Source organism: Anguilla rostrata, chromosome 9 (assembly GCF_018555375.3).
Source record: "Anguilla rostrata isolate EN2019 chromosome 9, ASM1855537v3, whole genome shotgun sequence".
NCBI classification, from domain to species: domain Eukaryota; kingdom Metazoa; phylum Chordata; class Actinopteri; order Anguilliformes; family Anguillidae; genus Anguilla; species Anguilla rostrata.
In genome coordinates, this window is record NC_057941.1 from 37,538,493 (window position 1) to 37,554,347 (window position 15,855).

The following is a 15,855-nucleotide window of genomic DNA, read 5'->3' on the forward strand; positions in this document are numbered from 1 at the left end:
TAAAACAGGATAAACTATACATGTTGTTACATCCCTCTGCTCCCAAATGCGCTGGTTGCCTAAATCAGTATGGGCCGGTCTGTCTGTTTTTAGGGAACTGCCCACACCTGCGGGAGACCCATGCACGGAGCTCTGAGGTGATGCTTACCCTGTATAAATACCTCATCAGAAGGAGCTCTAGCTCCCTCTATCTCCTACTGCTCACTTTGCTTTACCACTGCTGGGGAGCACACAGGCCTTGTAGCTGGGCTGTGCTCCTAGTTTTGTGTTGTAACTTTTTTCCTGTCTGTAAATAAATATTATTTATTACTCCGTACTCCTGTCCGTACTTCTCTAGGAGATGGCTTCAAATATAGAGGACTTGTGATCCTTCATAGGATTTAGTGGAGTTATATACAAAGGATCAGTTGTTAAAACTTGCAGATCATTATAATTATTCAAATTTACAGTAGTGCCAAGCAACTTAAAGACACTGTTAAAGCCGTATTGAAAGCCATCTTAATTGATTATGGAATTCTTCCAGATAATCTTGAAGGGGAGGAAGAATATCTTTCCCAAAGTCCTGGTTTTAGTGACTCCAAAGATTTAGGGGTAAAGCTGGCAGTATACTCAGTAGGAAGAAAGAACTTCAGGATTGAGAACCACTGGCGAACATGTCCACGAACACTGTTGTCGGTATACTCAGTGAGAACACCGCACCGTTTAAAGTCACTCCACGCTGCTGGGGCATGAATAATTACAAATAATTACGAGGCAGCTATTAACCGGGGCTCGCCCAGACCTCCGTCTCGTGGCTATGCTATGGATGTATAAAGAGTAGGGCTACGTGAGATCACAACACAAAACAAAAAGTGTTTAAATCTAGCTATGAAAAAGAAGGAAAAAAGCGAAGGAGATGGTATGTTCGCCCTCTAAATCAGAGTAGGACGGAGAATGGAGTTTTGTCTGTACATTCGACAAATGCGGGGTTTAGATGAGGGGGTGACCTTTCTCTTATTTCCCAATGTGTGCTAGGTGTTTTTGATGACTTGCTGAAACGAGTAGCACCATTCATCAAACATGCCATTCATCTAGTGACAAGACTGGTAGTTATCATGTGGAGACTAAGCAGTGTAAGTATTTTAAACAGCAGGGACATTTAGTAGCGCATTGTCCCATTTTAAAGGCCAAGTCTGCCACTTTAGCTGCTCCCTTCCATTTCCGTTCTTTTAAGAGAAACATGAGGTCTCAAGCAGGGAGCTGTTGTGGTGATTATGCGCCGTTTATTATTCACGGGTTTGTATCAATACCCGGTCAACCGGAGAAATTCTCAATTAACCACTTAGCGCACACCCCCTAGTGGTCAGCATGACGGTGTGACTAGATTGTTCAGAAAACAGAAACGCTTTGTTTTAGTTTCATTAGTAGATGATACACGGCAACTATGCCAAATACAGAGTTTCGCAGTGCCACCATTGTCGCTCTGGTCGTTCATTTAACAAGCACCCCCTCCCTGCAGTCTCATTTGCAACTACACCCCCCACTCATGACATAATGGACTATATTGTCTATCTGGGCATTCATGAAAATATTATTTCACCACTCAAAAATCGTATTCCGTCATAGCAACAAGATATACACAACAATAGCCTTAAAATATGCCAATACAGCACTGAATAACGAAATGAACAAGACAAAGTTTTCAAAAAGTATACCATGTCATTCTACAGTCAACATCTGGGACTAAATATTGAATAAATATACAACCTTACCATTGGCTTTACATTACATTACATTACAGGCATTTGACAGACACTCTTATCCAGAGCGACGTACAACCAAGTGTATAACCAAAACCAGGAACAAGTGTGTTGAAAGCCCTAGAGGGAAGTACAGTTCCAAGTGCAGGGAACGACTGCGTAGTTTAACTTGGACCCTGTAGGTTAATCTGATTAACACAACAAAAACAGCAACAAAGCAAACTATGCAAATAAAACAAGCAATAGTTGAGTAGGCACAAGTGTGATAAATAAATCAACTAAGATAGTTAATTACAGACTACAGGGAGGTAGGGAGGGATGGGGAGAGGTGCAGCCTGAAGAGGTGAGTCTTCAGTCATCGTTTGAAGGTGGTCAGGGTCTCAGCTGTTCTGACTTCCACGGGAAGGTCATTTCACCTTCGTGGAGCCAAAACAGACAGGAGACATGACCGGGAAGCGCAAGTGCAAAGAGGGGGAGGTGCCAGGCGTCCTGAGGTAGCGGAACGGAGGGGTCTGGCTGGCATGTAGGGTTTGAAGATCTTGTGGAGGTTTTACGCATAGAGATGCCCCTTTTGAGACTGAGTGGTTATATATTGTCTTACACAATCCATTTGTCAAATATGTGCATTTGTGATGCCTTGGTACCTTCCAAAATAGCTGTGTGTAATACCACACATGTTGTTTACAGTGTTGTCGCTCTTTTTAGTACCGTCCAATAGGTGACAGAATAAGCGTTCTAACATTGTATAACATGTCTAATTATGTGTAACTGGGTGGTAAATTGACTATTTTTAATATCCACACGAATTTGGTTATTGTCTATTTAAGAGCAATTAGTGATGTCAGTGTGCAGCAGGAAGTAATACGCACTCCGTTCGTGGTTTTAGAGGCTTGTTAGCTGTGCCTGATCGTGCCAGATGTGTAAGGTTGCGTGGGGGGTTGGGACCCAAACGCAGAGGGTGGAAAAAATACAAAAACTCCCAAATGATAAGAACAAAGACTTTACTTACACGGGAACAAAAGGGAACAAAAAACCTCGCAGGGTGACCTTCAACAAACGAAGGAAAATTTCAAACAAACATAGGAACAAAGAAAATCCAGGAAATACAAAACATGGGGAAACCAGAACATGGGCAATGGTAAATGGTAAATGGACTGCATTTATATAGCGCTTTTATCCAAAGCGCTTTACAATTGATGCCTCTCATTCGCCAGAGCAGTTAGGGGTTAGGTGTCTTGCTCAAGGACACTTCGACATGCCCAGGGTGGGGTTTGAACCGGCAACCCTCCGATTGCCAGACAACCGGTCTTACCTCCTGAGCCATGTCGCGGGCAGGAAGGCATGGAGCAGGTACTTGAGGAGGGGAGCACAGAACAACCAGACATAACCGCAAGAATCCAGCACCTGAGTCAAGGGAGGGGGAAACTTAAATAGAACACACTGACGAGACACAGGAGGGCACCATGAACAATCAGGCCACGGAAGGGGAAGGGAAAACGAGACAGCCAGAAAACAATGATTAGACAATTGGAAACAATCATACAATTAACACAGGGGGAGCAGGACACAAAACAGAAGTGCCGCCATCTGGCGGCCCAACAGGGAAAACGCAGACAGGAACACAGGACCATGACAAGATGGTTCAAGGTTCAAGGTTATCTTTATTGTCCCACTAGGGGGAATTTGTTTTGCAGCCAGGGTTCACATGAAGACAGAATACAAAAGGACAACATCACGACAACCATCAACACAATAAAATCACTGAGCTAGTGCAGGGAAATGGAAATTCATACCAAGTAAAAATGTGTGCTAAGGTGCAAGTGTGCACATGTACAGGATTAGTGCAAGTAATGCAGCCAGAGTGCTATTTGCCATTAAGCATATCAATAGCACTTGGGATGAACGAGACATGGAATCTTTTAGTCCTCCCAACAGGTGCCCTGTAATGACAGCCTGAGGGCAAAAGCTCAAACTCCCTCTGGAGTGGATGGTCCTGGCAGACCAATATAGCATTAGCCCTCCTAAGGACCTGCCTGTTATAAATGTCCAAAAGCCTGACCTAACTCCCCCTGAGATTCTACTGGCCACCTTAACAAGACCTCCAAGTCTGTTCCTATTGGACAGATTTTGGTTTCCAAACCAAGCAGTAATACAAAAGTTTAAAACAGATTCAATACAACTTTTATAAAAGAGAGTCTCAGTAGAAACGTTAACAAAATGTTCTCAAGAAGAAAAGTCTTTGCTGGACCTTTTTAGAGGTAGCGTCAACATGGGATTCAAAACAGTTTGTTATCAAGAACAATAGGGAGGTATGTTATAATATGTTATAGTATGCTATATATCAATGTTCATAAAAAATAAAAATATTCGATGATATATTGGTTGCTAAATGTATACTGTTGAGGTGTATACATAGATGGATAGATTTTATTAGATTTAAGCTATGAATGGTAAAGGATGAGGATGAGCAGCTTGAGTAAACAATGTGAAGACGCTAGGATCATGTTAATGGTGGACAGTGTAAGCACTAGCTAGTTTGATTGCATTTTACTATTAAGTCAATGTCTGTAATACCTCAGTTGCAGGATAAGTCTATTTTAAATTGTAACGGTAAATTCTCAATATTATTCTGGCCTAGAGGGTTGGACAGACGGAGGTTTCGAGTGTTCGAATGTGCATGAGAGCATGAGTGGAGCATGTGGAATAGAGTGAGTACCAGTTAGCCATGCTGCTAATGTTTTATGTTGAAGATTAAATGCTGTTGCTAAACGGAATATTAAAATGTGTAAAATACCAAGGTGGGATATTCAGTTGTATTCTGTATTTTTTGTTATTTATTTGTGATTGATCTTGGATTGGAGGGAACTAGAATTGTAATTAAACTGAAAGCCAGAATTGTACTCTAAAAAGGTGGTAAATGTTTGGGTTGTTGTATTAACTTCTGTAACCCTCATTTCTGTGTTTTTGGAACTGAAGAGTCCAGTTTTTTATGTTATTTTATTAATGTGCAATAAACCCTCTACTACCCAAATAAAGAACCCCAAAATATAATTTGTGTCTTGTGTGGCTTTCAAAGGGTCTAGAGGTTTTAGTGGGGTTTAGAACATAGAATTGAATGCCATACAAAATACGGTAGTGGTGAAGACCAGGGCAGGTGCTGGAGACAACTTGGACAGAGTGGACAGCCTGGAGTGGTGTGGAAGACATGGAAGGGACTGGAGATCCAAGTGTGTGAAGACCAGATAGCACCAGAAGATTTAACTGAAAGACTTTATCCTTTTAGTAAGCATGATGACGCATGATGAAGCTATGGCAACTCTAGATAATCTGAGTAAGGGTTCAGATAAGACATATTTGTATGTCCCCAGAGAACGGCACACTGCACCCTTTAGTGGAAATTTAGACAACAATGGGAGATCAGTTGATGATTTCATTGAGGAGGTTGAATGTGTCCTATGGGCTAGAGACCAGTCCTCTGGGGAGCAGGCAGACTTTGTATTATCTCTGTTAAGAGGGCCTGCCTTGGAAGAGGTGCGGTTACGCATGAATGGTGACTCTGACCAGATCAGAGACCTATTCAGTTATCTCAGAGAAGTATTCAGAGAGAAATGCAGTGTTCCGCAACTTTCATACAGTTTCTATGGGCGTAAATAGAGATGGGGAAAATGTGATTTTTCACATGCATTGTCACAGATACTAGGTTCTGTAATGAAACACTCACCTAATGCTGTAGCTGATGCAGCTTTAGTCCTTTGAGATCAGTTTATAGAGGGCGTTAGGATCCCTCTCTTAGGCAAGAACTCTGTAAATTTGTCAGAGAGCAAGGTAAAGCCAATGCTGAATTAACTAATGCAGTGAAGGAGCTTACTTTTCAATGAGCAGAGACAAGCAGTGTAACTGGAACGAAACACCAAGCTCAGCCGAAGTTTACGAATGATGGGAAACCTATATGCTTTAAGTGTAAAGGAGCATACTTGTCTCCTGATTTTCCCAGGAGACTCCCGATTTTCATTGCCCTCTCCCGGTTTCCTCCCGGGATCACAGTTCTCTCATATTTCTCCCGATTTATGACAAATTTTTTTCTTTATTTAGCATTTTTCTTTATACACCGTTTTTTCCTTTTCGTTATCGCAACCTGTTTCTGACACTGTACAGCGTGTATAAGCCCTACGACTCTAAAATTCTAGTGTTTCCACCCGGACAACAATACAGCTACACCAAATGTATCGACGCGAAGAGAGCTGCTCGCCTCATCCTCCTGTCGTGACTGTCTTGATGGAGAGAGAAATGGAGAGTTTGAAGAGAAAGAAATACTTGTGTAAATTTCAGACGTCCTGGAAAGAAGAATTCCCAGTTCTTACGGAAACTTAAAGGAAAGATTCATGCATTTTGTAAAATCTGCCGCGTCGATTTTTCCATCAAGCATGGGGGTTGCACCGATGTGAATCACCATCGAGAGGCTGAGAAACATAAGAAGGCGATGACAGTGCACCAGGGCCAGCAAAGCATCGTAGGCCTGCTTGGTAAAGGAAGACCTGATGCAGTAGTATATGCTGAGACTAAGATGGCTATGTTAGTGGCCAAACAGAACATCCCCTTGTCACGTGCGGGTAGGTAGGACCTAAACGCAGAGTGTAAAAAAACTCAAACTTCACAGGCAAATCCAAAAAAGACTTTAATCACAAAATGTAACCAAAAAACAGGAAACCAAGGCAAGGCCTCACAGGGCTACTCACAAAAAACACAAAGTTCTTCAAACACACGGAGAAAACGGAACGTGGGTAGAAACACATAGGAAGCTAGTCTCAGGCAGAAACACACAGGGCAGAAACACAGCCAGAAACACAAGGATCCAGCACCCGAGTCAGGGAAGAAAATAACTTAAATAGACAAGACACTAACGAGACACAGGAGGGCACAATGCACAATCAGACCACAGAGAGGGAAGGGAAAACGAGACATAACCAAAAAACAATAATTGAATAATTGAAAACAATAATACAATTAAACAGGGAAAAGGAACAGAACTACCACCATCTGGCGGCCAAAAAGGAAAAAACAGAAAACAGGAACAGAAACCTGACACCCCTTCACATTCAGTGATGAAATAAGTATGTGAAAGATATGTTTCCGTACTCAGAAATTGCCAAGCAGTACTCATGTAGGAGAACAAAGGCAACTCAAATAGTGAAAGGTAAGCCTAATGTTATACCACTTCCCCACATTTTTTCTAAGAGTAGCCTAGCTAAAATTATCTACCTATTTTGACTTTGTAGGTTCAAACCAGTTGCACGTGTTCAAGCAGTATGACTTAAAAACTGAATTTTCAGTATATATTTTGACAGGTGCCATTGCCCCAGCATTGGACAAGGAGGTAACAAAGCTTTGCCAAAATCAACCCTTTGGTCTCATGTGTGACGAGAGTACCAGAAGCACAGAGAAGGAGTTTGTGATATTGGCCAGGGCTGCGTTTCCGAGTTTCGATGTACCTTAACGTTCTACGAAGGTTCTTAAGGCATACCTTTCAAAGGGAAACCGCTTTTTTACGAGTGTTTCCCAGACTATACCTTAACAGTTGCCTTAAGGGACACCTCAAAGGTACATCGTAAGTTGGAGCTGGCCTTCATTGTGGTGCTGAAAAGTTTATCAAGCGATGCCAAGCGAATCGATTGTTTCACTTGTAAAGGCTTATGAATGACGTTTTAATATAACAAGTGTTGTCATAATCATTTTACATCAATCTAATATTGCAGAAGAGGAAGCTAGCCTACTAGAGATCATCTGCTAATCTCTTTAAGAGTCAATTAAGACGAGACCTTGTGATAGTTTCAATAAATATGTACATATAGGCTACAAAGGATAAAATAAAAAGCATCAATCGGGACATATAAGCCATAGTCTGGGACTTCGTGGAAGACCAGGAAAAAGGATATAGGCTACATATGGGTGAATTATTTTGTTCTTATTGAAACAAATGTCTAATGTTAATTTGTTTTTGTCACACAATATATAGGCAACTGTAGCAGCATATCCACTGATTCCCGCGAACTTTTCTCTGCAATGCAAAAATGATCGTAGATGAAAGGCAATTTGCGCGTCTGTGGAAATTGATCATGATTAATTTTATACCGGGTATGCCTTATGAATAGGTCTACCTGTTAAAGTGATTTGCTGTTGGATAATCTTAAGTTTAACCAAGAATATCATTATTGGGTTGTTTACCAAAAATCGTAAAACAACATGGTAAGAAAAATGTTCCATAATGTTGATATTTACCCAGTGCTATTTTGTTTTATATAGGAGGTGTGAGCTAAAGGAAGGGGATGTAGATCATTTGGATATGTTTGTTCATTATGAGCCACCGTACCTGTATGTGTGTTTATGGCTAGGCCAATCAACGTGCTCTAGTTCGGTCATGCAAGTAGACTCACTCAATGTTGGCTTTGCACACACAGGTTTTATATTCTTAATAAACCGGCGGTTTGTTCCAAGTCAGTGATCATTGACTCACACACAAACAAACTAATGTCTACAGGATATGCAGTCAGAAAAGCCATATCCTCAGTTAGCTCCACTACGTATACATTTTTTAAAAAACTTTTTTTTTCCTTTTCACAAATTGGATTAGTATCATGGATAGGCCCTATACTTAATCGCCATCATGATGGGGATAGACAGGTAAAACGACAACATTCTCATGACGTGCTATGCACAGAAACGTTGATTGGATAATTACTTTTCGTAAAGTTAATATTAAACTGTCATTTTCGCATGCCGAAGTGCTACTAGATGCGCACTGTAGCACAACTGTCGATTTGAAAAGCAAAATGTTGGCATAATAAGGCAAAACTGTGACAGGATTACCGGAGCACAGCGCTAATGGACAGCTTACGAGTGCCTCAGACCACCCTTTTAAAGGTATACCTTTCATAAGGTATACCTTAGCTAAGGAGACGCTGGGAAACAGCTCGAGACCTAAAGGAAGACCTTAAGGTATACCTTACGACGCACGTAGCGCTAAGGAGACTCTGGGAAACGCAGCCCAGAGTTTTTGATGAGGAAACTCAAGAGGTGGTCACCAAGTTCCTGCATATGCCAGCATACAACATTGGAACAGCAGAGCACCTATTTAGGTCTATTTAACCCTGACCACAGTGCTAAGATAAATGCAAAATCATTACTGTCCATATAAATTACAATACTCTAGGAGGCTGACCACTGACCAGTAATTTTGTACTTTGATTTCTAGTGAGAGAAACATTGACTGGAACAACGTGGTGGCCTTTAACAGTGATAACGCCAGTGTAATGAAAGGGAGGCATAGCTCTGGCCAGTCGGATCAAAGAGATTCAGCCATACCTAGGGGCGACATAGCTCAGGAGGTAAGACCGATTGTCTGGCAGTCGGAGGGTTGCTGGTTCAAACCCTGCCCTGGGCATGTCGAAGTGTCCTTGAGCAAGACACCTAACCCCTAACCCCTAACTGCTCTGGCGAATGAGAGGCATCAATTGTAAAGCGCTATGGATAAAAGCACTATATAAATGCAGTCCATTTACCATTTACCATACCTAATCGACATAGGTTGTATTTGTCATCTGGTCCAGCTGGCAACAGGATGTGGCATCAAAGCTCTCTACCAGCCAAGTGAAGAGGTCTTAAGCAGCATATATGCTCACTTTGACATCAGGTAAGCATATTGATATTTTGCACATTACACTTACATTAGAGTGCATTGACAGATATTGGATGTCATTTTGGTCCCCTTACATTTAACTTTTTAACCATTTCTTTCCTCATTTTTTCTTTAACTTACTTCAACTTTAGTGCCAAGCGATGTGAGCTCTACAAGGAGTTTGTTGAGTTCACTGATTCAGAGACTCTGAAGCTTCTCAGGTACTGTGCAACGAGGTGGCTCAGCCTGCTGACCTGCATAAACCGCATGCTCAACCAGTGGAATGCACTGCATATTTTGACAGTCACGAGGATGTGGAGAAGCCTGGCAAGGTGAAGATGCTGGCAGGCCATTTAGCCAGCAAGGAGACAAAGTTCTTCTTCCTCTTCCTCTCCCAGGCTCTGAAACCACTGGCAGATTTCAATGTTGCGTTTCAGGTCTATCATAAGATGAACTTATTGCATCTTATCAGCAGTGAACACATAGCTATCTGCACATCTTTGTTCAGGGTTATAGATGGCTTAAAGGATAATTCCTGTGTGATACTCAGATGGTTCTTCGCCTTGAGAATTATATTTAAATGTCCATCAAAGATGAGGTCCCACATTCTCTCCAAAATTAATAATTTTTTAATGAAAATATGTCTAACGTTTCACTTTCAGGGACTGTCACTTAAAATGTAACAGCTAACTGGGGGGGGGGGGGGGTTGGAGATGGGGGCAGAGAGAGGGTATACTTATCTGTATATACTTACCTTACCTGTAATGTGGCTTGATCCCCCTCTCTCTATCCCCCTAACCTCTGGCCCTTTTGTTGTGATTTTTAGATGGTTGCTTAACCTCTAGGACCCGTGCTTTTGTTAGTGTATTGTTTTTGTACACGTGTATATCTCTACATGTTCAATTTTGCATTACTCTTTTATCATTACCAACTCCTCAAGGACCACCCTCGCTAATTACATCATGTTTCACTGATTAATCCATCATGTGTTTCTAGGCTGAAGGGGTGGTGGTACATAGGCTGCACAAGGAGATGACCAGCCTGGTAAGAAGATGCCTGGGAATATTTCTCCCAGCCCACCTTATCGCTGATGTCCCACTGAAGGACATCAAATTCAAGGATACCAGCCAACAGTTGCCAGATGAAGACCTCTTTCTTGGAGAGGCTGCACAAAGATTCTTGGAGGATAACATGGATGACCTTTCCTCTTCAGTCCCAAGGATGTTTAAGTAAGCTTTATTGTGTAATCCAAATCAGCTTACCCCATAAAGAAATAACTGAAATCCCATCATACAATGGCTGTAATTGTGCATCTGATCATGTGTCATAGGGCAGTGAGAGGCTTCTTTGTAGCTGTGACCACAAAGATGATGACAGCATTTCCCTTGGACATCACCACCCTCCAAAATCTGACCGTGTTGGACCCAGAGTTATGGCATCAGTTTTCCCCAAGGTCAGGTGCAGTAAAGAAACTTAAAAAAAAATTTATGTCATTAGTTTTTTTATACTGTATAATTGGTTACAGAAGTTACAGATGATGGTTACAGAGAAAACATAATATCCAGCTCAGTTGTGCTGAATTTGTTCATTTTTATTTGCAGTGATAGAGCTAGGGAAAAGACTGCCACAGCTCAGGTTGGACATGGATAGCCTTAGGGAAGAAGTGGTGGAGTACCAGGTGGTTGGCAGGGCAGAACTTCCTGAGGAAGCAAGAATCGACAGGTTTTGGGCTATTATTGGAAGAGATGGAAGGTTCAAGAATCTTGCTGAATTGATGAAGGCACTTATGTGCATACCACACAGCAATGCATCATCAGAGAGGGTGTTCAGCATGGTCAGAAAGATAGTGACAGAGAATAGAATGAGGATGGACAACTCTACCCTTTGCTCACTCCTTTCTTGCAAATTGAATTTCACAGGTCTGGCCCACATCTATGTTCCCTCAAGGATGGTGCTACAGGCTACAAAGCATTGCACTTTTTACTACAATAAGCATTTGTAGATGTATGGAGCTTTTTTCCTATCTTTATTCAAGAGCAATTCAATTTGAGAGCATGACTTATTGATTTCACGTTCATATGTTACAATGCTTTCCCTCAAAACCCTGTCCTTCAAATAGCCCCTGCTTGCTTAGATTTGCTCTGCTTCTGCTCAAACTGTATACTTGCACTCGGATATATTGTTGCTTACACAGATTTCCTGCTAGTGAGTAACAACCAATAACAAAAACATTGTCTGGTTGCCTGAGATTCTTAAAATTAAAAGTATTTAACATAAAAATGCTGTTGCAGTGTACTTATTATTTTGTTATTTTCATTCTTTAAAAGTCACCAGAATGCAGGAAACAAAAACTCTGAAACTCAAATTTTCTGGGGGAGGAACCCCATACCCCCCACTGAGGTTACAAAATCCATCCTATTTCTGAGGTCTCAAGGTCGGTAAGTATATAAAGGAGTGGGACACATTGCCAGAAATTGTATGCAAAACCGAAATGCGTCCGCCACCAATTGCCCCACTCAGCACTGGGAAACGAGAACCCTTGCTGTGAGTTGGACAATGCGAGAGCCAACAGTAGACTCAAAGTTGATCAAAGTCGTAATAGGTTACTGGAACATGCAGTGGGAACGTGCCCTGTGGTAGATCTTAAGATTGGTGCTGTTATGTGTCCTAGTTTGATCGATATGGGTAGTCAAGTTAGCACCATCACAGAGTGCTTTCTTCAGGGAACACTGACTTGGGAAAATAAAGGACATTCTTTCTACCTCTGGCTGGCTCACATTGACTGCAGCCAATCTAGGTTACCTAGAGTTAGAAGTGGAAACAATGGGTTTGACCCCTTGCCAGAGTGTGGGTTCCTAGTGGTTAAGGACCCGCAGAATTTCCATACTGGTGTTCCCGCTATCATTGGCATGAACATCATCAGTGGATGTAGGCAGCTAGTGCATGCTGAGTTTGACACTACATTAGGGGGAAAACTCGATTCAGACTGGAGAGAAGCTTTTCAGCGAATGCAGAAGTTTAATGTGACAAAGAAAGCTGCCATAGCCAGAGTTGCGGGCAAGGACCCTGTGCATGTCCTCGCTTTATCCGTAGTCACTGTCATGGCAACTGGGCCCAGAGGGGAGCTTGGAGAGAATGGCAAGGTTGTTCCTACAATTGTAGTTTCTCACTGTTGTACCATCCCAGTGCAAGTTTAGAAACATATCCAAAATCTCTCCAAAAATTAATAAAATGTTTTTTTTAACACCGTATTTAACTTAATTTCAAAAATAACCTCTATAATCAAAATATTTTGAGCGGTAATACTTACATATGGAGGATGAAATCTTTTGTGTTCAGTAGATAGAGACAGAGAATCAATGCTGTCGTTATCCTCTTTTGACTTAGTCCAGAAAACAATATCAGCTAGTTCTATCAGCAAACATATGCCTTAGCCATGCTCAGAAGTTCTCAAGAATAATATTTTACAAAAAATGACAGAATTCACTGATACTGTTTTGCTGGGTACAGTGTATTTTGCTGCTACCACAGAGTGAAAACCTTTCGTTACGCTGGGATACGTAATGCTATTCCATGTTATACATCGTTAGAAAGCATATACTTTCACCTACTGTCAATCAAGCCAGATTGTACTAAAAAGGCCGACAGCACTGTAAACAGCATGCGTGGTATTACGCACAGCTTTTTTTGAAGGTACCGAGGTGTCACAAATGTCCATATATTTCACAAACGGATTGTCCAAGACAATATATGACCACTAAATCTCGAAAGGGACATCTCTATGCATAGAACCAATAGTAAGGTTGAATATTTATTCCATATTTAGTCTCAGATATTGACAGTAGAATGGCATGGTATAATTTTAGAAAAAATTGTCTTGTTTATTTTGTTATTCAGTGAGCAGCATTTTCACTGCAGTACTGGCATATCTTAGGGCTATTGTTGGGTTTATCTTCCTGCTATGAATACAAAATTGTACTGGTAAAATAATATTTTTATGAATGCCCATATTGACACTACTATCCAGTGTGTCATGTATGGGGGGTGTAGTTGCAGATAAGACTGCAGGGAGGGGGTGCCTGGGAAATGGACGACCGGCCCGACAATAGTGGCACTTAGAAACTCTGTCTTTGGCATAGTTGTCCTGAATAGTCTACTAATAAAGCTAGGTATTAGTTTGGTTGCAGAAGCACTGACACTGAGTTTAACAATCTCAGGACATATGGCCACTGGGGGATTGCACAAAGGGGTTAAAATACATCATCTTTACATTGTAGTGTTTTATGAAGTGTCATTGTCTAATGAATATTTACCTAAAGAAGTGCAATGTAGTTTTTAAAATTGTGAATGAAACAACTTACAAGGCCATTGTGTTTGTGTGTGGGGGGGGGGGGGGTTATGTCCTGCTTTCAGCTCCCGCCAGAGTGTGACTGTGGGGGCAGGGAGGTGGACTGAAAGAGAAGGAAAGTAGTCTGTGTGTTTGCACAAAGTTCTATTAGAAAATTATTGTTGTTCAGCCAAAATGTACCTTCGCCACTAATGATTTTAACATAGCAATTTTGAAGTGCTGATGTATTGTCACCTTTGGTTCACAAAATGAGCTACACATGACATGTGGGTCTGTTTTCAATTTGTATATTTCCAAAATTTGAAAAGTGGCTTAAAGGAGGTGTGGTCAAATATCATTTCTACCATTTTTGCATATTTGATTATTTTTAAGAATCTTTGATGGAGGGGGATTTACTGTGGCTTCCTGTGAAATTCTGTAGAAAAAATTCTAAATGACTGAAAAATTCAATATGGCAGATATATGTAATAATCTTTTAAAAGTAGCTAACTTTAGAGTGTCAGTTCCATGGGTGACATGCACAATAAATCATACTGAACAGGCATACTACACATGTTTGCCATGGTTTTTAACCTGGGAAAGTGGTGAAAATGTGTGTGGTAGGGTGGGCGTGGTTTGGCGTCGGCTGCAGAGAGAGTGTCCGGAGCGGCTCTCGGATCCATCGTCACAACTGTCAGGCGGAGGTAATCAGCACCGATAATTCTTAATTGTTTGATTGTGCTGATTGCCTCTGATTGTTTTCAACAGTGAGCCTGGGGTTTTTAAAAGCCGAGACCGGGAGTCTTCACGAGACAGCTATATGGTTAAGAGGAAATACCAAAAAAAAACCTGTGTTTGTTCATTTTGTCAAAGAGCCGGTTGGCTGTACTAAAAGAGCAGGTAAGTGCTGAAATAAACTGACAGTCTCCCGTGAGTGTGTGTTGGAAGGTACAATTCTTGCCACAATGTGTTTTTGAAAAAAAAATGGGGGAAAATTTTGGCATACCCATATTAAAGGTAGAATATACATTTTGAATCTGGCGTAGAATTTTCTTAGGACCTTTCTCAAGAACAAATTTAAGAAAAAACTTGGAAGATATTGGTGAATGAGGACCAATGTTTACTTGGCCCACACATCTAAGCCTAACTCATTCTTCTTTGTTATATTTCTTGCGACTTTAGCTCCTATTTTGCTTGCAGGATAGGCACATTTTTTGAGTATTTATATATTAAATATTTTCCGTGTAATAATCATTTTTATCTCCATATCTCTTTAAGGGTGTCGGGCTTATACAGACACAGCATAGTGAAATGATTTGCAGTACCTTTTGGATCAGTGGAGCAGCAAGCCTTCAGGCAATCCAGTTCAGAAGGATGGCAAACTGCATGCATGATTGTTGTCTTTTTTGAGAGTGCAACCCTGACATTTATGGTCTTCTCCTGGTGCTGTTTGGAAAAGCACAGCTGCTGGCCTTGAGCTGAAATGACAGACACTGCACCCCACAGCAGCAGCATCATAGTGAGCAGAAGAAAGGGCATGAGTGCAATGCGATTCATGGCTTCATCTGGCAGTAGTGAGAGTATTCACTGGCCTTTCCAGGAAAAGTTCTGTGGGAAAGAAATGTGTGGTTGTTAGGAGGTAGCATGAGCATTTAAATAAAAGCTGAGAATGTGCATATACAGTGTGTTCATATATACAGAATATATGTTTATACATTTAAATATATGGACCGGTGACAGATTAAAGGAAAAAACGGAATTAATGAGTGAAGAAACCTAATGAATGCAGATGCTTCCATATACTGTAGGTGTATTGCATGATACAATTAAGCAATTAACATCCTGTCATGCTCTGGCATGTATAAAAATGCTGAGCAGGCCCAGTTGACTTTGATTTTGGATCAATGGAAAATTAAATTGTTAAATGGGAGAACTAAAACAAAGTCTCAAACCCACCACAAACATATTTTTTTTTGCATATCAGTGGCGGCTGCTGGACAGAATTTTTGGTGAAGCAAACCCATCATCACCCCTGGGATGCCAAAGTCACTAACAGGGAGACATGCATTTCATTATGGCAGATTTATTGATTTTCTTTAAAAGTGACAACAGCTGAA

General features: G+C 41.2%; 2 long non-coding RNA genes across 2 annotated transcripts in view; one reads left to right on the forward strand and one right to left on the reverse strand.

The window, feature by feature from the left end:
* The window catches only part of LOC135263712 (uncharacterized), a 42,039-nt gene that overhangs the window by 20,357 nt on the left and 5,827 nt on the right, over positions 1 to 15,855 (reverse strand). Inside the window, exon 2 of the long non-coding RNA XR_010332526.1 lies at positions 15,064 to 15,346. This is a non-coding gene — a long non-coding RNA (uncharacterized LOC135263712). The remainder of the gene's footprint in view (positions 1 to 15,063; positions 15,347 to 15,855) is intronic.
* Positions 14,438 to 15,414, forward strand: LOC135263713 (uncharacterized). The gene is made up of 2 exons (XR_010332527.1): positions 14,438 to 14,638; positions 15,017 to 15,414. It is a non-coding gene; the product is annotated as an uncharacterized LOC135263713 (long non-coding RNA).